The 22,040-nt window shown below is 33.6% G+C and overlaps 1 pseudogene; it reads right to left on the bottom strand.

Moving 5' to 3' along the window:
* Positions 1 to 10,855: 10,855 nt before the first annotated feature.
* On the bottom strand, positions 10,856 to 11,592 carry LOC118574620 (annotated as a pseudogene).
* Between the last annotated feature and the right edge of the window lie 10,448 nt (positions 11,593 to 22,040).

The raw sequence follows: 22,040 nt of genomic DNA, 5'->3' as shown, positions 1-22,040 counted from the left end.
AGGGTATCTGTGGATAGAATGTGGAGTGAGTAGAAAATTTCTTAATACAGAAAAAAAATGCACCAGGCGGTAGTGGCGCACGCCTTTAATCCCAGTACTTGGGAGGCAGTGACAGGTGGATCTCTGTGAGTTTGAGGCTAGCCTGGTCTACAGAGAAAGATCCAGGACAGACACTAAAACTACACAAAGAAACCCTGTCTCAAAAAACTAACAATAATAATAATAATAATAATAATAATAATAATAATAGTAAAAAATAAAAAAATAAAAAGGCAAAAAATTCTGTATGATTAATTCATTTGAAGTGATGTGAAACGTATTATCCAATAATTCAGACAGAGTTAATTTACAAATGATTTTGAAACAGAGCATTATTTAATACACCCAACTATGATAGATTCTGGACAGAATTAAAACTTGCATATCCATTCCTTGGAAAGAAACTAACTTCATATCATAATGTTTTCAATTTAAACAGGTGTCTTTGTGAAGTAGTGTTGTAACCAAAGGGCTTAAAAAATTACAAATACATAAGAAAGAAATGGAAGGTTTATCAATTGTTTAAAAATGGGAGATCTAAATTGTATTAAATTAGCAGGGACACATGAAATGCAAAGATCTCATTGAAATTATTTAATAATGATAAATATGCATACATATTCTAAAAAAAAATAGTCAGTTGTTCTGGTACATTTGCTGAAAAGACTAGTCTGTCTCAGTTGAATAGTCCATGTAACAGTCTCAAAATGTGTAGTGTATATTTGTGATGTCTGTTTCTCAAATCTATATTAAGTTCCATTAATCTAAATGATTACATCTCTGGCAATAGCATAGTCTCTTGATTACTTAAGTGAATTAGTAATTTTTAATATATAAATTGACTTGGTTATCCTCGGTTTATTTTTCTTCATTAAGTTTTCTTTAGCTATTGGTGCCCCTGTAATTTTCTTCATTCATTTTAGAATGATCTGAAGGAACTTTGAATTTTAATAGGAGTCACATTTGATTTGAGCCTACAAGTAAAATTGGGTAAATCTTTATTAAATTGTCTTCTGATTTGTAAACATAGAATTTCTGTACTGTTTCTTTAATTAACAATACATTTTTATCATCAAGATTTTGTTCATTTTGCTAAACATCACTGTAGATTGCATCATATTATTAATTTCACTTCCATTAGGTTCATTGATGCTGGATAGGGGATGGATGGCTTTTATGAGTTAATCTTGTAACCTGAACTGATGCTGAACTTATTTAGTATTAGGAAAATATTTTTGTAGATATCTTGAACTTTTTATGTCTAAAATTATATCTTCTTTAGTTAGAGGTTATTTTATTTTTTATTCCTTTCCAGTGTAAATGTTTATTATTTTTCTCTAATTTCACTGCTGAAAATTAATATATTAATTAACAGTGGCAATGATGTTTTACATCATTGTCTTCTTCCAGGTTTTAAGAGTGGTATCTTTAGTTTTTCACTATTAAGTATAATGGCAGGTATAAGGTTTCCCATAAATAATATTATCCAGTTGAAGTTTGTTTTAAATTCTTCCCCTCCAATCATGAATTGATGGGAGATAGCATCATGAATATCTGTTGAATATTTTCAATTGCTTTTCTTTCATTTTCAGTTGATATTTTTTGTTTGTATGGTAGATTATGTAAGTTAATTTTGAATAACAAATCAGATGTATAAATTTAAACTAAATCTAACTGGTTACAGTTTTCAGAATTATGTTTAGTTTTTTATAGGATGATATTAAACAATCCAATTATGGCCTCTTAGAAAAAATAAATGATAATGCCATTAAAGTTAAATAAGTTAGAAAGAAAAAGCTAGATTTCTGAGTTATATAATATATATATATATTTTTGAGACAGGGTTTCTCTGTGTAGTTTTATGTCTGTCCTGGATCTCACTCTGTATACCAGGTTGGCATCAAACTCACTGAAATTCACCTGGATCTGCCTCCCAAGTGCTGGGATTAAAGGTGTGTGCCACTGCCACCCACCTGAGTTATATAGTTTTTAAGCTTGTACATTTTTCTTTCTGGAGCTGAGGACCAAACCCAGTGCCTTGTGCTTGCTAGGCAAGTGCTCTACCACTGAGCTAAATCCCCAAACCCTTAAGCTTATACATTTAAAGTAAGTTAGGGTATCATCAAACCAATGAAGAATCTAAGAGAATTGTGGGTAAGTTATTTATTTATTGTTGTATATAATTAATATAACTTTGGCTTAAATATGACACAATTAGTTTTTCAAAATTGCTGGATGTTAATTAGTACATTTTACATGTTTCAATAAAATGTTCAAGGATTGGTGAGTTTGTCAAGGAACAGTGATGATTAAACTTATAATTCTGAAGCTTTCAAGGGAAAGTTAAAAGCATTACTTTTGCTCTTGTGAGAACTTCATGGTAGTAGCTTCATAATCATGGAAGTACATGTTAAAATAGACCTCATGTTAACACAGGCAGTAAGAGAAACAAATGTACAAAAAAAATCTTTTTCAAATTCTCAACCCAGAAGGCATCTGACTCTTCCAGTAGCCTCCATCTCTTAAAGGTTCAATCCTATCTCTATACCACAAAAATAAGATTCAAGATTCTAGAAAGTTAATGTTTGAAGATCGAATAATATAAAATCCATAGATTTAAACCTCAGTTTTTATAATCATTAAACTGTAAAGATAATGATTTAATTCTATCCATAATCATCCAAATTCTTAAATATCCTAGAGTTACTCAGACTTCTAAACCAAAAGGTAAACTGTTTAAATTATAATTATTTATGAAATTTTTAAAAATAGCTAATTTCCAAGTTTAAATGATGAGGTATACATAGAAGAAATATATGCATTACAATAGAGAAGAATAAGGAATCCTAAAAGGATAAAGTAAGATCAAAAGTAAACAGAGATGTATTAAACTTTACAACTGCAAGCCAGACTTCTGGGTACACTGAGTTTGGAAGGAGGGTACGCATGACCTCAGGATGTTCTATGCCCATCTTTTTGTTGTTATTTACATGTTTATCAACCCTAGATTTTCTGACTAGTATTTTTACACTGATGTGTTTGGACTTGAATTTTTCAGACAGTCTCAATCCCATGCTCCCATTAGGCTTGCATCCAGATTTCAAAGGTTTTGTTTTGAAATCTTGGTGGAAGCTGTCATAAACATATAACTGTTCTCTTCTGTGGTCCTGCAAAACCAGCTTCATGTATATGCCTTAGAGTTCTATGCTTGTATTAGTGCAATGCAAATCTGTTAGAATAGTGACTCTATTGGCCATAGAGCACTTTGACAAAATGTTAGAATCCCAAGGTATTCCTGTTTAACTGATGGAGTGTTGTACATAAATCTGTTGTTTAGGGATTCCAGAATCACACGATACAGATCTGCCCTAGAAATACTTTGGTTTTGTGATTGGCAGGAGAGACAGCCTTAAGGATATCTGAGATTTATATAAGTTCTTTTCAAATCTCTCCAATGTTTATCATTCCAACTAATATACTCACCACAGTACTCTCACAAACATTTTCTTGGTCCTTTTCCTAAAAATACAGCAATTGAAAAACAAACACATCTATTCACTTAATCATGAGATTCAGTGTAAATATGCATTAAAGTATGCAATAATATACATACCATGACCAGAATACTTTTTTGGGTGAGTTTCCCAGTCTATAATTCTTAGTTTCAGCATTTGACAAAATCTTCAGCATGGACACATTACAACCAGAACAGCTTCTATTCTGAATTTTAATCAAATTCTCATTTACATCAGTGTTTTAGTCAAGACCACTTATCTGATCTCTAAGATGTTCTAGGTCTTCCCAAGCTCACCAAGTTGTTTATGGAATTCTATTCTATGTAACTGATTAAAACATCTTGCATGTCAGATGCCACAATTATGTTTATTGGTATCATAGACAGACATGAACATACATCATTGTTTGCCTTATAGCTTTGATCAGAAGTGATAGGAAATGTGGCTATGACATATCAATATAACATATTGTAAACACTGGAGAATCAACCTCAAAGAAGCATTTAGTGGGATGACATAGAATATGGATGAGTACTTATATAAATGCTAAGATCTGGACTTTGTATACAGTAGATGCTTATCAAGTATTTGACACAAAGTGGAAGAAAGCAATGAATAAACAAATTAGTAAAATTATAAAAGGAAAGAAGCAAGAACAATGCTATTTTTTATTTTTTCTAGAAACAAATTTATGATACACTGTATTAAAGAAAATTCATACTTAAAACACGGATTTTTGCCAATAAAGTATCGGTATCTTCTGAGAGACACCAAATTAAGGGGGCATAAAATTTACCACACAGCAGGTGTTATAAACAAAGTATCTCTAAATAATTCATATTGCTATTACAAGTCTTCATGAAATAATAGACATTTTGATTTTATAAGATATGATATGCTCAATTTTGAATATTAAATTATATTGATTTTCACTTCCAATGATAAAAGAATGTACCATGGGATAACTTATGGTACTCTCCTGTTGAAAAAAATGTAAGCTCATTTATAAGACTATTTATAGCCTCTTTTATGCTCTTTTATGTTCTAGGCCTTGCCTTTTTAATTCAGATCATACTAATTGTTTCAGGTAAGTAAGATGAAGTTTGAACAACATAAAAGAGTGCAAGCTTGAGAAAACATCATCTTAAACAATTGTTCTCAACCTGTGGGTTATAACTCTTTGAAGGGGTTGAATAGCCCTTTGATAGTGGTTGCCTATTAAAATGTCTTAGGCCATTATGCATACCAAATATATACATTACAATTCATAACACTAGCAAAACTATAGTTGTAAAATAACAACAAAAATAATTTTATAATTGGGAGTCACCAAAACATGAAGAACTTTATTAAAAGGGTTGCAGCATTAGGAAGGTTGAGAACCACTGGCCTTAACCATTGTACTGTCATATTGTTTCTTATCAAGCACTAAGACACTAAACTAAAAGGGTAGAATGAGAAATAATATATAGCATACAGTTACTGGGAACCAAAGTAGACTTAAAAACATTGACTTTTGAAAGTGTTGAAAAATGAGAAGTAGTTTCCTTGAATAAAAATACAGGGATTAAAGTATTCTTTTCAGGAAAGACAGACCTTAGTTATCATGGGATTGAGGAAACAGCATCTGATTACATGAAATCAAAGGCAGATAATTTTAATGGAGGGAAAGAAGATATGGTGGACAAAGTGTTTAGAAGAAAGAATAGCAATTATTAGATACATAGAGAATTGCAAAAAATAAAGATGAGAAGGCAATTATAACCAATAAGATTCACTTGGCCTTACATGTGGTAGCATATGATATTGAGGCATGATCACACTCATAAACTCAATGGTTTTCAAGGTAATATTGGTGTTATATTTGTGGAAACTTAATTCTTCAATTAACATGTAATCATAAGGTTGGTAGTTCATACTCAGAAGGAATTTTCAGAGTGGAATAAATTCACTCAAAGTTTTCTGGCTAGTAGATTTTGAAAGATTTCTGAATTTTGGATTTCTTTAATTTTTGATTCTTTGCTTTTTCTTATATTGTATGTTTCTCTATAGCAGCAATAAATCATTAATCACATATGTATTGGTATTTAATAGTCTCATTTAACTTTATCAACAAAAATAGTATAAAATATTGTAACTTACCTTTATTCTTAGGGCGATAATGTTCAATGTATTCCATAACTTACCCTACTATTTTATTAGTTTGTCAATTATTAATGAAGTACAAGTGGCCATGTTAAAGATGTGCCATTTCTAGATAGGATTAATGGTGCAGGCATATATTACCACTTACTAGGGAGGCTGAGGGAGAAAGATCACAAGTTAAAAGTTTACAGGGGTTACAGAGTGGGCTCATAGCCAACCTGGGCAATGTGGAATTTTTATCTCCAGATAAAAAGTAAAATAAGGGCAGTGGGCATAGCTCAGTTATAAAGAGCTTGCTTCAAGAGTATGAGGCCCTATATTCAATTGCAGTTACTGAAAACAAAAATGAAGACAAAAAAAACCAACAAAAACATCAAAGATACACCATTTTTTCTCTTGTTTAATAAACACTCCACTTAAAAATTTTAAAAACCTGAAGTATCTAATTTTATTGCAGTTTTCCAAAAACTTTCTAGAGTATCCACTCATTTGTTTCTTTAACATATTTATTGGATGCTAATCTCTGGCACTGAAGTAAATACTAGCAATACAGAAATAATCCAAATCAAGCTTATTTATTCATAAGAATTATATCCTGCACAGTAAATATTTCAGTAAAAAGATGGTATTAATGCAAATTTGATTGAAATGAATTTGATGCAACATAAAAACTTAATAAATAATCTCTTGATTATCCATCAATTTTGAGGAAACTATATTTTTGTATTTTAGTTTAGTCATAATGTATGACTACTTGTAGCTGATATTTTCTCTGATCCTGCCCAGCCCCACAGACCCTGCAGCTGCTAATAAAATAATCACTCAGAAGCTAATATTAATTAAAATTGCTCAGCCATTAGCTCAAGCCTACCACTAACTAGCTCTTACATTTAAACTCAGCCCATTTCTGTTAATCTATGTGTTGCCAGGTGTTCTGTGGCTTTGCCTGTGCGCTGTTACATGCTGTTCCCTGGACGACATGCTTGTGTCTACTCACTCAGCCTTCCATTTCCCAGAGTTCTCCTTGTCTGTTTATCCCATATATACTTCATGCCTAGCGACTGGCCAATCAGCATTTCATTTATCAACCAATCAGAGCAACACATTCACAGCATATAGAACATCTCAAAGGACCTCCCCTTTTCTGTCTAATCAAAAGGGAAGGGTTTAACATTAACATAGTAAAATTGCATATAACAAAACTGTAATCAAGCAAGAATTACAGTTATAATATTTAGTCTACTTACATTTGGCAAAATTAAAGAAGATATTCTATCTATCCAATATTTGTGAGTCAAAAGTTTTATATCTATTTTATCTCTTATCATAACCAAGGAAAATCATAATTATAACTATCTAGTCTTAACTACATCAAAGACTCCAGAGGCATACAATATTGCCTATGAAAATAGGAAATGCATTGTAAGCAACTTTCAAAACTCTGGAAACAACAGAGATAGCTGCCTGCCTGGAGAGTCATCCACAGTTCCTCTGCAGCATTGGGGCATCCATCTTCAGTCCATAGGCCTAGAGTCTCTCAGTTCCTCCTTCCTATGTCCTGTAGAATGTCTGGCAGTTTCCTCTGTGAAGCAGGAACCTGAAGGACCATCTTGCCTTGAAAAGTTCAGTGGTCACTTTCCTATGGTTCCTGAATGTCCAGTCAATACAACATTTTTGTTAAGCAGTCCAGGCAAGAACAATTTTTTGCCCAAATGACTGTTTTTACCAAGAAGAAGATAAACTCCATATGGAGTGTCTTTCTTCTGTCCATCTTTCTCTTTGAAGTAAATTGTTGCTACCAGGAGCAGACGTGTCTCACTGTCCAGAAAGTCTAAGTTTTTAAAAACATTTTAAATGCCATATTCTGTAGGTCTTTGAAGTGTTTGAAGATTACCTATCAATCTGAAATATATCTATGTAACCTAGAAAACTAAACTAACATGACTATAAGTTCGATTATCAAAAATGAATAACTATTAATCTGTATTTCTTTTTTATAATTTAATTTTATACATCAGCCACAGATTCCCCTTTCCTCCCTCCTCCCGCCACCCCCAGCCCTCCCCCAAACCACCCCCCATTCCCATCTCCTCCAAGGCAAGGATTCCCCTGGGGATTCAGCTCAGCCTGGTAGACTCAGTCAAGGCAGGACCAGTCCCCTCCTCCCTTCACCCAGGCTGAGCAAAGTATCCCTGCATAGACCCCAGGCTCTAAACACCCAACTCTTACACTAAGAACATGTCCTGGTCACATGGCCTGGGGGCCTCCCAAACAGTTCAAGCTAATCAACTGTCTCACTTATCCAGAGGGCCTGATACAGTTGTGGGTCTTCAGCTATTGATTCATAGTTCATGTGTTTCCACTAGTTTGGCTATTTGTCCTTGTGCTTATTCCAATCATGGTCTCAACAATTCTTGCTCATACAATACCTCCTCTTTCTCACCAATTGGAATCCTGGAGCTCCACCTTGGGGCCTGGCTGTGAATCTCTGCATCCCTTTCTATCAGTCATTGGATGAGAGTTTTACCATGACAGTTAAGGTATTTGGCCATCTGATCAACAGACTAGGTCAGTTAAGGCTTTCTCTTGACCATTACCAGTATTCTATTGTGGAGGTATCATTGTGGATTTCTGGGGACCTCTCTATCACATTGATTCTTCCTATTCCCATGGGCTCTTCATTTATCATGGTCTCTTTTTCCTTGTTCTCCCTCTTTGTTCTTGATCCAGCTGTGATCTCCCACTCCCCTAAACTCTCTTTCCCTTGACTCTTGCCCTTCATTACCCCCCCATGTCCAGATTGCACATGTAGAACTTATCCATTTCTCTGTCATTGGGTGATCCCTGTGCCTTTTTTAGGGTCCTCTTTTCTAGGTCTCCTCCCTGGATTTGTGAGTAGCAGTATACTCATCCTTTGTTTGTTTGTTTGTTTGTTTTTTGACTGAACACATAACAATTTATTCATTATTATTAAAAAGTTCAAGGCAATTTCATCTGTTTTCCAGGACAAAACACTTCTAAAATATGACATAAAGTTACAGGTTGCATCATTCTTGGAGGCTAACATTTGCTTTCCACTTATGGTGGAATGTAAAGAGACAGCTGAAGTGTCATGCAGGAATTGTTTCTGCTCAAGGGAAAAACTGACACATCAATTCTCTTTTCAAGTCCTCTGTTGTAAGTTAAATGGGATCCTGTAACTACAAACAGCAGGGAAGTGAATTGGAGCACAGAGCTATAGGATGAATTCTGAATGTTTATGACATAGTCTACAAATAATACAGCTTTTAAAAACATTTAATGAATACTCTTGAAAAAACTCTATATGGATACAAAATTCCCCTTAAAGGCAATAGTTTTATCAGCAATATGCGTGTAGATATATTTTAAGAAACAGTTGTATTTATGAAACTTCAAGGTGATCTAGTATGGCATTACTACATTACACCAAGAACAATATTGAGAGAGTCTAAGATTACCCTTGCAACATCTTTCAGAGGTATCAAGTCCTTTATCTACTAGATCTTTTATATAGTTTTGCTTTTGTTTCAAAGACTCTGAGGTTAAATCACCTGTCTGAAAGAAAGAAACACTGAGCCTCTCTCATCATGCTAAAATCCTTTGTACTATGACATTATTAGTGTGTCTACTGCAACAGGTGCTTCTGAAACATAAGCTTACAATTTATGCTACTCTGATAAAGAAATGTAAAGTAAAATATTTTTAACACATTTTTAACATTAGTGGTGAACACGAGTCAGCAACAGACACAAGGCACCAGATCTTAGTAATATATGGACACAGAAAGATAAATGATGTTATTATTACCTAAATTTAACTTCCATTATACTTCAGTACTAATGTTTAGGACAAGAAACTATTAATGAACATACTAATATTTTGGCAATAGTTTATGTAACAAGACACAGAGCATACTAGAAGTTTGGCCCTCAACTTGCTTATTAGTAAACCAGCATCAATATGAAGGCATTACAATTTTTTAAGACCTTCTTTTTACATGCCAAATAATTTGGCAAATGTGAAATTTAAATGCACTAATGAGATGAAATTAATACCCAAAATTTAATATATGAAAAACTTGAACTTTATATCTTTGCCATAAAAATTATATTTAAAAGGATCAATACTCATTATAAAGAATATAACTGGATAATTAAAATGGCAGTATAAAGTGTGAAAAAAATCATAATATTTATGAATAAAAACAAAGAAACAAAACCAGGGACAGTTTAAAATAATTCTCCTTCAAGTAATAAGTTAATTTAAGTTACATAGTAATCAAATGTTAAATAGTATTACTACTAGAGAGTGAATAGTGCTGAAATGGAGGTAAATGTCCTAGCTTTGGGGGCTTTGTGCTGTAAACTGCTCTCTTGTTCTCTTGATACAGTACACAACAACATTCTACACTTTCAGTATGTAAGAAATAAATGGTTGCTGCACTGGCAAAAATAGGATGTGTAAGGATTAAAGGCATACAATTCAGCTAACCAGAGTAGCAAACACACACCCCTTCCACTCCCTGACGTCTTGAAAAAAAAGATGCAACATCAACTAAACATTGCTAAAATATTAATTTTTGAACAACAATGCTGTCATATCTTCAAATGTCAACTGTAATTGTCACCATGTTTCTGACTGTATTTTAAGATATGTGAAAATTATGTACATTTAATGTTAGATGTATTTTTGGTCAAAATTTTTCATTATCTAAAACAATTTAACTGAACTCCAAACATTTTAACATTAGTATGACAACTGAGTTTTGGTTCCCAGAGGAGTTGTTTCCACATTCTGGTTATTACAAATAATGCTGCTCTGAACATAGCTGAGTATGTGCCCTTGTGGTAAGATTGTGAATTCCTTGGAAATATGCCTAAGAGTGATATAGCTGGGTCTTAGAGGGAGACTGACTCCCAATTTTCTAAGAAAGAGCCATATTTATTTCCAAAGTGGCTGAAAAAGCTTGCATTTAAACAAACAAAAATCTCTATATAAGCTGCAGGCAACAAATACAGCCTTTTCTGGCACAGTGGCATTTTACTGGCAACTTAAAGTCCAGAATAATTCTATTAACACAGAGAATCTCATGCATTTTGGTAAATATAACCTAGACTGTTTGGTTTTCCTTTCTGTTACACTGACTTGTGACTTGATCTAGACTTCTTCTTCTTACTGTGTTTCTTGTGATGTTTCTTCTTTCTCTTCTTTTTCATCTTTTCCATTTCTCTTTCTTGCTCATCGTATTTTCTCTTCTTTTTCAGCTGCACCTCCTCTTCATAATCTGATTTTAATGAGGATTCAGAAGAGCATGGCTTTTCCTCAGGATAAGTCTTCTTTCTTTTCTTGCTGTAGCTTTTGGTACATTTTTCTTTTTCGGTTTCATCCTTTGCTATTTTCTTCTTTGGGGAAAGCTCCTTGCTTGGCGATTCTGATTCAGAGGTGGAGTTTTCTGATGATTTGTGAGAACGGTTCTTTTTCTTCTTTCTCTTTTTCCGTTGTTGGGCTCATCCTCAGAATCTGAAGAACTGCTAGATGAATCAGAGCTTGATGAAGAGGATGTATACCGACAAGATTTTTTTCTTTCTTTTTTTCTCTTTTTCTTTTCTTTTGGATGAACTGACATTTCCAGCTAATACTTTCTCTCTGCTTTTCTCAAGCTCCTTCTTCCAATTTTCATTCATTTTTTCCATTCAGCCAATGCCTTGGAGCCTTTCTTTTTATTCTCTAATTGTTTCTTTACTTCTTCCCACGTAGGCCTTGGTCGATTCAGATAATCTTGTATAGTTGGGCCTGTAGATTGGCTTGCATTCCTCCATCTGGCCATTGCTATAGGATTCATATATGCCACTCGGTTATCACGTTTCCCCATGGTGTGCCAGGTGGTCCTCAGAGTAGACTACCAGTTGCCAAGGGGAAGAAGGTTAGGCACACTCCTCAAAATCTTCGTCTGCTAGTTGACCAAGTAGTCTCCATTCTAATTGGGAATCTGGGATAGCACACATTTCTTTTTTCTTTCACATCTCCAGATTTTCCCTTCCAAATTCTTTTTCTGGTTCATGTGATCCACCATTCCACTCCTATGAAGGTTTTCTTTCAATGAAAAGTAAACACTGGTCTTTTTGATTGTAGCAGAACTGAATCAGATGATGCACTTACAGATAATGCACTTGTGTTAGAACAAATCTCCCCTCCCATCCTGCTGTTTGTGGAATTGAAACCTGCTGCACAAAAGTCTGAAACAAATCCTTTGCTTTTAAAAAATATTACCTTACGTTTGAATACCCCTTTGTTTTATCTAAAATTTTGCTACAAGCATTGAAAAGGACTACATGGCAATTTAGCAATAAGATTAGAGTACATTTTATGCCATCTTTAAAACAGAAATACAATTAAAAAATGGTGTAACTGACTCACAACAACATGGGTTCGCAAACCTTGTAGATGGATATAAGCACGGCTTGCCAAACATCACAGACAGCACTTATTAAATCTTCTTTGTGGAGTGCACTATGCCTGCTGTCTAGCCCCTCCCCCTCTGCCAATAAATAATTCCCCCCTTTCCAGTGTGAAAACACATGCTCATGGAATATTTAGAGAAAATCATGTTTGTTTGCATGTTATCCCCACGTCAATCATCCACATTCACACTATCCAATGACATCACTTAGAGCATTCTCACTTTTTTTTTCCCTTCCATTAACAGTTTGCCGTGGGGAAGCTGTGATCAACCAAATGGGAATTCAGAATGGGCAGTTGAGCTAAAGGGATCCTTCTCTTCCATTGCTAGGAACTATAGCTGGCACTTTAAACCTCATATCTATGGTTCCCTCACCCCTCCCCTCTCTCTCTGACTTAAAAACCACATAGGGAGAGAATTTGGGGAGGGGGGAGGAAACCTGACTTTCAGGGGTTTGTGCCTCAGCCCCTTTGTTTTACATATAGTATCCACCTATGAGTGAGTACATACCATGTTTGTCTTTCTGAGTCTGGGTTACCTTACTCAGGATATTTTTTTTTCTAGATCCGTCCATTTGCCTGCAAACCTCAGGATGTCATTGTTTTTCTCTGCTGAGTAGTGCTCCATTGTGTATATGTACCATATTTAATTTAGCCATTCTTCAGTTGAAGGGCATCTAGGTTGTTTCCACATTCTGGTTATTACAAATAATGCTGCTGTGAACATAGCTGAGTATGTGCCCTTGTGGTAAGATTGTGAATTCCTTGGAAATATGCCTAAGAGTGATATAGCTGGGTCTTAGAGGGAGACTGATTCCCAATTTTCTAAGAAAGAGCCATATTTATTTCCAAAGTGGCTGGAAAAGCTTGCATTCCCACCAACAGAGGAGGAGAGTTCCCCTTGCTCCACATCCTCTCCAGCGTAAGCTGTCTTTAGTGTTTTGATCTTAGGCATCCATTTATGCCAGCACCATTTGTTGAAGATGCTTTCTCTTTTCCATTGTACAGTTTTGGCTTCTTTGTTAAAAATTATATGTTCATAGTGTGTGAATTAATGACAGGTCTTGCCTTGTCTACTTTCTCATTCCTCATGTTAGTATAGTTTAGTGATTCTCAAAATATTTTCTAGTCTGTTAAGCAGTTAACCCCACAAATGTTGTATTTAGTTCATCATAGCAAGTTGACATTATTTTCACAATGTAGTTTAGTAAACTTGTTCACTCCTTTAATACAAATTTCAAAATATTATATACCAATGGTAATTCCTTAACAGTGGCATAGCTGTAAGCACAGTGTCTGTACATTAGCTGATTTTGTTATATGCATCCACTATTATACCAAATAGAATTTGATTCCATGATAAAAGATAAATTTAAAATATAAAGATACTTACTTTTAGGTTCCCGTTGTATTTCTTACAACATCATTTAAGTAATTGTAGAACTTCAGAGGATTCACATAATATTAACAATTTTTTAGATTCATATTTTATATTTATTATCATAATATTATGTATCAAATAATATATGTGTGAACTTTCTTACCAAGTGATATCTTTGATTTTAACATTTTATAAATTATTTTCTATTGTAAATTTAAATAAAATGTAGCAATTAGATCATGTTTGTTTATATGAATACAGAGATAATATCATAAATCATAGTTTCATTATGCATTTATAAAACTATTAATGGAATCATTATTGTCTATCACATATAAACACATACAAATGCCTTCTGCATTCCAAACATGCCTTTTGATACAAGCATGTGTACATGTAGAAACACAATTACATAGATTTGCAGACTACCATCTTTGGTAGTTTTATTTTTCTCTTTATACTTCAGTTTGGGTTTAATGTAGGAATTCAATGCTAAAGTAACCACTTTAAACCACAAATCATCATCATATGATGGTATTGATGTTAAAAGACTTGATTTACCACAAAGCTGTTAAAAAACCCCAGCATTTTGCAAGTAAAAATCTTCACACCTGTTCCAATTGTGATCACTAATTTGTAATTTTCAGAAACTGTAACTAAAATAAAAATTCATGAAATTTTGAGCTAAGAAAAGCTATGACATAAACAGGTTTATAGAGGAGATTCCTGTTTTTATAATTCTGGGTGAGTTTCTAATTTCTTCTACTATGGAGTCATTATAGTATTTGTGTGTGAAAGAAATGTCAGTATTCAGAGATAAATAAGCATTTGAGTTTTAGTGATGTTGGTGACTACCTAATATGTATTCTTTCTTATTTACTCATGACACCATAGACTTAATATGCAAGCTCTTAATTATCATCATTTAATTTCAAACTTCATGAAAGTAGAGTCAATTAGAAGATTAGAACAAATACATTCAAAATAGTTTGAGACCAAATAAAAATTGTATCAAAAAAGACTAGAGACTAAGAATCTCATAAAATTGACCATTTGGATGGTTGTAGTCTGTAAATACCTCTTAACATCTACAATAGCTGAAATCGTTTTTTCCCATAATGTGACTTGCTCAATGGTTGTTAGATGGAAGAGTTACAAAGCTAGATGACACATATTATGTTGGAATGTATATAGTAAACTTATATGATGCCTTTTCACAGTTATAAACACAAAAAGAAAAGATTCAAATAGAGTTACCTTGGGTTAGGCCTAGACATTAAAACTGAAATAGAAATAAAGCATGTGAAATTTGGTCTTCTTATCAATACATGTGACATTTGTTTTCACTTTTATTGTGTTTCTCATCTTATCATCTTTTCATATAAAGTTGTTTAAGGGAAGATTACCTTTGATATTTGAGAGAGAAGTATATATCCTGGAATTTTACTTTATGGACTCAGTTCCAGACTAAGTCTGTGGACCATTTGTGGATTAGTTTACATTTTCTCTTCCTCTGGGAGGCAACTAAACCATTTCCAGTTTGTGCTTCACTTTTTTGGGATGATGCCATTAGAGCTACAGTGACGGGAGAAGCCATACTTTTAATCCATACCACTTCAAAGTAGCAATATGAATCAATGTTCAAATTTTTTATTAGATTATCAGTATGATGCCATGAGAAGGTGAATCCACACTACTTGTTCTCATAATAAAAGTAAGTATAAATATTTTATTATTTATATGATATTGTAGTTATATTACTTAATATGTAAAAATTATATTAAATATTAAATATGAGATATTAAATAGTATACAATGATAACATTTCAAAATGTCTTAATAGAAAACCACTTATCAAGCTATCTTGTTGGAAAACAACATGAATGAGAAAATAGAGTAAGCAGACTGATAGGCAACAACACTGAGACAAAATCAGATATTGCTTGAAAGTTAGCTTTGCTATGATTTACTCTGAAAATTTACATAAGAGACTATTTTGAGGAAGGTGGTGAATGAATACCATCTGTTTCTATCAGTTACTAGATGAATGCTCTCTGATGGCAACTGGGATTAAAACAGGTATGTTCTATGTAGCCTCAGAAATCATCTTGTAGACCAGGCTGGTCTGGAATTCACAGACATCAGCTGCCCCTGCCTCCTGAGTGTCAGGATTAAAGGTGTGTGCAACCATACCAGGATGTCTTGACTAATATTAAATATTGAGTAACTTTTAATGTATTTATTAGCCAGAAATACAGTCTTCTGTTACAAAGCATTATATTTCTCGTAATTTATTGGATTTCTGAATTTCTCACAGTGGGATTTTTAAGGCACTTTATACTAATTATATTTCATAGAAACATGGTTTACATATATTTTTTCTCAGTCTGTGGTTTATTGGTTTAATTTTCCTAACACTGTCATTTTCAGATTAATCATGACAAGCTGTATGTGGTACTTTACTCCAGAGTATGGCAATCATGCATAATTAAATGTGATTGACATATCTGTAGTGGAGTAACATATATCATGTATGGCATGTACAATGGTACGATAAATGAGTAGTTTTGCTTAACTGTATGAAGAATGATGGTTCCCTTAGAGGAGAGGCACATCTCCCCCATGTCTCTGTCCCTGTTTACAATCCCTGCTCTTCTTCCTGATCTACATCAGGCACTTTTTAAAGTGAATTCTATGAAGGAAACCTGAGGAATGAGACGGACTCTGAAAAAGTCCTCAAATAATATGTTTTCCCCTGAAATTCATAAGCAGTGTTATTTAAACCAAGTGAGAACAGATTTTAAAGTGTTTATGATCAACTCTGTGAATAACAATTATAATTATTTTAGCCTAATCTCTTTCCTACATACAAATCTGTTAACTTATTTCTACCCTTTTATTTTATTTTTGTTGTTTATGCTATTTATTTATTTATTTAGTTAGTTAGTTAGTTATGAGAAGGAGTCTAGCATATCACCACAAGCTGACTTAGTAATTTTAATCTTTCTACCTCCACATCCAAAGTAGTGGGATTCTGGGCATAAACCACCCTTCCATTCCTGCCTTTTTAGTGGCTTCATTATTTTCAATGATCACTAGTCCTTTCCCAGTTCCCTCAGGCTTCTCAAAACAAACCCAGTAAACCCTCTCTCCTTGGTATTTTCTTTTTCTCTTTTTTAAGAGTATTTTTATGTGTGTATCTGTGTATTTGCCCACATTTTGTGCACATGCCCACATAATCCAGGAAACAACATCAGATCTTCTTCCAGAGCTTGAATTCTAAATGTTTGTGTGCTACCTGTTGTGGATGTTGAAGACTTAAACTTGGATCCTCTTCAAGAGCACTAAGTGCTCTTAACTGCTCAACCATCTAAATAACCCCTCCCTGATATTTTGAGTCCAGAAAATGCTCATTTGAAAGAATGTTCAAATTTGATGAAAATCACATGTTTTTCTTTTCTCAATGTGGAAGTTAAGATAAAGTGGAACACTGTTTTATGAATTGTATATATAACCCTTGAATTCCCTGTTTGTTTCTACTTTTTGTATAATAAGGGGTGTTTACTGGTATGATGCAAGACTACCATTGTAATTAAGTGAAAGTAGAATGAACTGGAGATTGTTACATATGCTTATTTAGTGAACAATATATGGATATATATTTTTACCATTGAATCAAGTTGTTTGATTATGAATGATTTTATTGCTGCTGTTTTGTTTATTAAGCAGGGTCTTACTATGGGCCCAAAGCAGACAGTGAACTCATGATCCTCCTGACACTGTGTCCCAGGTACTAAAATGACATATGTACAATATATCCATCTGTAATCTTTGTACTATTGTAGATTGTTATTCTTTCACAGAACCTAGTCCCACCAGCAATGTTCAAATCTGTTTAACAATTCTCATATATCAGCATAAATTTTCCTTGGGAACATGTTGAATTCTTTATGAGCTACTAATATAAAGTAGTTCATAGCATACAGAAAACTGTAGGTATTCTTTGAACTATTTTGTTCTCCTTTTCTTTTTATTTATTGTGATATGTGTTTACTTTTTATTTTGCTGTTTTTGTAGAATATGTTCCTAACACTGTGATGAAAGTGAAACAGAGAGATGGAAACACAGACCAAAGAGAGAGAATATTAAGGCACATGATTTGAATCAATTACTTTGTTATATAATCAATGGGTAGAGTATACGTCTGTGGACGAATTTCTAAATTGTCTTAATAATAAAACACATAGAGCCAGAAATTTGGGTTAAAGCCTGAGAGAACGATCAGAGGAATAGTACAAACCGTGAGCTAACCTCAACTCTGCAGCTTCCAAAGAGAGCTTCTTCCTATATTCTCATGTTTATATTCCTTTTCTTTTCTGTTATCTTATTGACTGTCTTAGCCCATCTACATCACTTACTCTTCTTACATAGCTTAGGAAATGTTTAAAGAGTCAAATTCCAATAAAAAATTTGAGATTACTGGCAAGAGAATAGTCCCTTAACTTTGGTTTTCTTCTGTCCCATATCAGATAGCTTTTTCTTCTGACATTATACAGAGATTTTGTATTTTCCTTTTAACAAACATGCTTGGGTTTAGAGAAGAAGAGAGCCATTCTCCCACTACAAAGCCAGCTTTAATTTTTAATTGAACTGGGACTACAAAAAGATAATTTGTGTTAAGTGTCTGTAGAGAAGAGCAGAAACAAACATTTAGGAAACTTACAGAATTTTATATATGATATACCAATAGGCCAATTTTCTCTTGGGATATATTTTTTTTTTTAGTTGATTTGTCCTTTATCTTTAGATGTCTCATTTGTTCACTGGTTTTAAGATTCCTTAACCTTCTTTCTCCTAAAAGACAAAAAACAAAACACTTCTCAAAGCCTAAATTTGGGGAGGTTTGATTTTGCCAAGTTATATCTGATTTAAAAAAAAAAAAAACATTTGTTAGTGGTATATGTTAGTTTTAATTTTATGGTCATGCTGGTTGATTAATTAATAACTCTTCCAATGAAGAGGTCTCTTTTGATGCCAGGCGGTGGTGGCGCATGCCTTTAATCCCAGCACTCGGGAGGCACAGCCAGGCGGATCTCTGTTAGTTTGAGGCCAACCTGGGCTACCAAGTGAGTTCTAGGAAAGGCACAAAGCTACACAGGGAAACCCTGTCTCAAAAAACCAAAAAAAAAAAAAAAACAAAAACAAAAAAACAAAACAAAACAGGTCTCTTTTGATCAAATCAAATCATATCTTTATCAATTTGATGGTATTCATAGCTTATCTTCTCCTGTATAAACAAAAGCAAAACCTCGTCCCTAATCTAACAGATATCTTGAGTCCCATTCTGTGGTCAGCACATCTTTAAAGTATATAGGCTGATTTAATTCTGTAGTTTTTTTTTTCTATTATTCAATGTCTTTTCATAGCTGCTGTTCCTTCCTCATTAGTACTGAGAAAACTCAGAGTTAATAGAGCATTATGAAACCTATTTTGAAGGGATTTTGTTATCCCTTTCTGATTATTTAGATGATTTAGAATTTGATTTGATCTTTCTATGACTGCTTGGCCTGTAGGATTGTGTTGTATACCTGTAATATATTTTATATTGTAATAAGCAAAAAACAGTTTCATTTTACCAGAGACATATGCTGGAGCATTGTCAGTTTTAATTAGTACAGGTATACCCATGATAGCCATAATTTGTAGCAAATGCATCATTACAGAGTGAGCTTTTTTAACTCAGAACAGTTGTCTATTGAAATCCTGAATAAGTATCAATGGTGTGGTATACATATTTCAATTTTCCAAATTCTGCAGAGTGAAACACATCCATCTGCCAGATTTCATTCTTTTGAGTACCCTTTAGGTTACATCCTGCTGGTAGTGGAGTCTGGTTGTAAAAAGAACCAAGTAGGACATTTCCACACAATTTCCTTGGCTTGTTGCCAGGTTATGGAATAATCTTTTTTTAAACTTCGACTATTGACATAAAGGTTTTTTTTTTTCTAAAATTCTGAGTCCTCCAGCACATTACCTATCAATAGTTTATCAATGTCATAATTACCTTGTACTAAAGGACCTGCCAGACACATTTGGTATGGGATGTGAGTTATGTATTAAGGATGCGTCCTCTTCCTGATTATATCTTGTACTTACATATCAAAGTCAATTCTGACTCATCAGAATAAATTCTGCAGTCTCAATGTGGAAGACCACTTTTTCAGCATACTGAGATCAGTAACTATGTTGAAAGGTTCAGAAAAATTCATTAATACCAACATACAGCATACAATGCTCATTTTTGAACTGAATTAGAAGGACTTTGAACCATTTTACTTCAATTTTATGACTTGTAACCTGCCTTTCCTTGTTTGTTTTCATCTGTATAAAATGTGCAGGCTCCAGATAGGGGTATTTTGCCAATAATTCAAGGCAGAATTTAATTATCTCTCTCTATAATGAAATCTATCACTTTTTAGATATTTGTTCTTAATCTCTTCCAATAGATTACTGCCAGTTCTTTGCCAATGTTCACTTTCTGCCCATACTTTGACAATTTTATCCTTAGTAAAAGGTACTACAGTTTTTGCTGGGTCTATTTCTGCTAATTGATGAAGTCTCAATTTTCCATTTAAAATCAAGTCAGAGATGTTTTACACGTAAGTTTTTAATTTTTCACTCTATTTATTTAGTAGAAATATCCATTCCAAATTAATATATTCCCTGTGCATTAAAATTCCTTTAGGAGAATACTTAAAGGGTAAAATAACCAAATGCAATCAAGCTTTGGATCTGTACTGTCTTTTCCACTAAGGTCAATTCTTTCTCAGCTTCAGCTGATAATTCCTTTGGACTATTTAAGTCCTTGTCACCTTCTAAGGTTTTGAACAAATTAGTTCATCATTTTTTATCCCAACAATAGTTCATAGATGGGAAATGTCTCCAAATAATCTTTGAAATTCATTAAGGGTCTGTAATTGATCTCTCCTAATTTGTACTTTTGGGGAACTAAATTTTGTAGACCTATTTAATATCCTAAATATTTAATAGAATCTCATATTTATACCTTTTCAGTAGCAATTTGTAATCTCCAACAAGGCAAAATTTTCTTTACTTTTCATACATTCTGTCTAAATTCTCTTCATTTGAATCAGCTAGTGAAATATCATCCATGTAATTATAAATTATAGATTTAGGAAATTGTTTACATATTATTTCCAATGGCTGTTGTACAAAATATCAGCACAGAATTGGATTATTCAATACTCCTTTTGAGAAAACCCTCTATTGATATCTCTTAACCAGCTGAGAATTATTATAAGTAGGCACTGTGAAGGCAAACTTTTCCCTTTTTTTCTGTGAAGGCAAATCTTTCTCTGTCTTTTTCTGGTAAGGGTATTGAGAAGAAGCAGTCTTTTAAATAGATAACTATAAGAGGCCATCCTCTAGGTCATAAAGTAGGCAAAGGATTTCCAGAATGTAGTGAGCCTATTGGCTGAATTACCTTGTTAGTTGCTCTTAGGTATGTGACCATTCTCCATATACCAGATTTCTTTTTAATAACGAATACAGGAGAATTCCAAAGGCTAGTTGATTCTCAATATATTGAGCATTTAACTGTTCTTGTATCAGCTCTTCCAAAACTGGTAGTTTTTCTGTTGTTAAAGGCCATTTCTGAACCCATACTAACTTAATTGTTAACCATTTTAAAGGTAATGCTGTTGGTGTCTTTTAAAGATCAGCAGTTGTTGTGCCCTGTTCTTGTACAATCTAGATAACCTATGACTGCTCTTTATCTAATAACTCCCAATATTTCTCTCAGAAACATGTGTTAGTTTATGGTTTGTTTCTGTGGTTGGATGAATGTTAATCTGGGTACTCCATTGTTGTTGTAGAACAGGGCTCCATAAACTCATAGCTATATTAATTAGCCACATATGGCTTCAATTTTCCTCTTTGTCCTTCTGGTCCTATATGTTCGAGCCATCTTGTGCTCTGTTTCAATGTTCTAATCCCTAACAGGTAAACATTTACTTCCTGAAGAGGCCAATTTGGATGCCAAAATTCTGTTGCAATTATTGTAACATCTGTACCCGAGTCTACCAAACCTTAAAAAAAAGGCATTTATTCATATTTTTAATTTTGGTCTTTGATCATTTATAGAAGTCTGCCAAAAAAGGGGCTTTATAGTTTCTCCTGAATTTCCTGTTCTTTCTGATACAGCTGTTCTATCACCCCAAGCAGCCTGATTTATTCCAATGGGCATTTGGTTATTTAATTGCTCTGAGAAGGGGTTTCTTCTATGACAACAGGAAAAGTCTGAACGGAATTTGCTTTGGGGGGCCTTGTGAGGCCCTTTTGCGAGTTTCCAAATGGCAGGGGCTAAGTATTACCTTGTCTGTCCCTTGTTGATCTACATTTGTTGGTCCAGTGCTATAACACACCTTTTGCATAATCGAGAAAGGAGGGATATTCTGTTG

Source organism: Onychomys torridus, chromosome X (genome assembly GCF_903995425.1).
Source record: "Onychomys torridus chromosome X, mOncTor1.1, whole genome shotgun sequence".
Classification (NCBI taxonomy): domain Eukaryota; kingdom Metazoa; phylum Chordata; class Mammalia; order Rodentia; family Cricetidae; genus Onychomys; species Onychomys torridus.
This window is presented reverse-complemented; position numbering and strand designations above follow the sequence as displayed.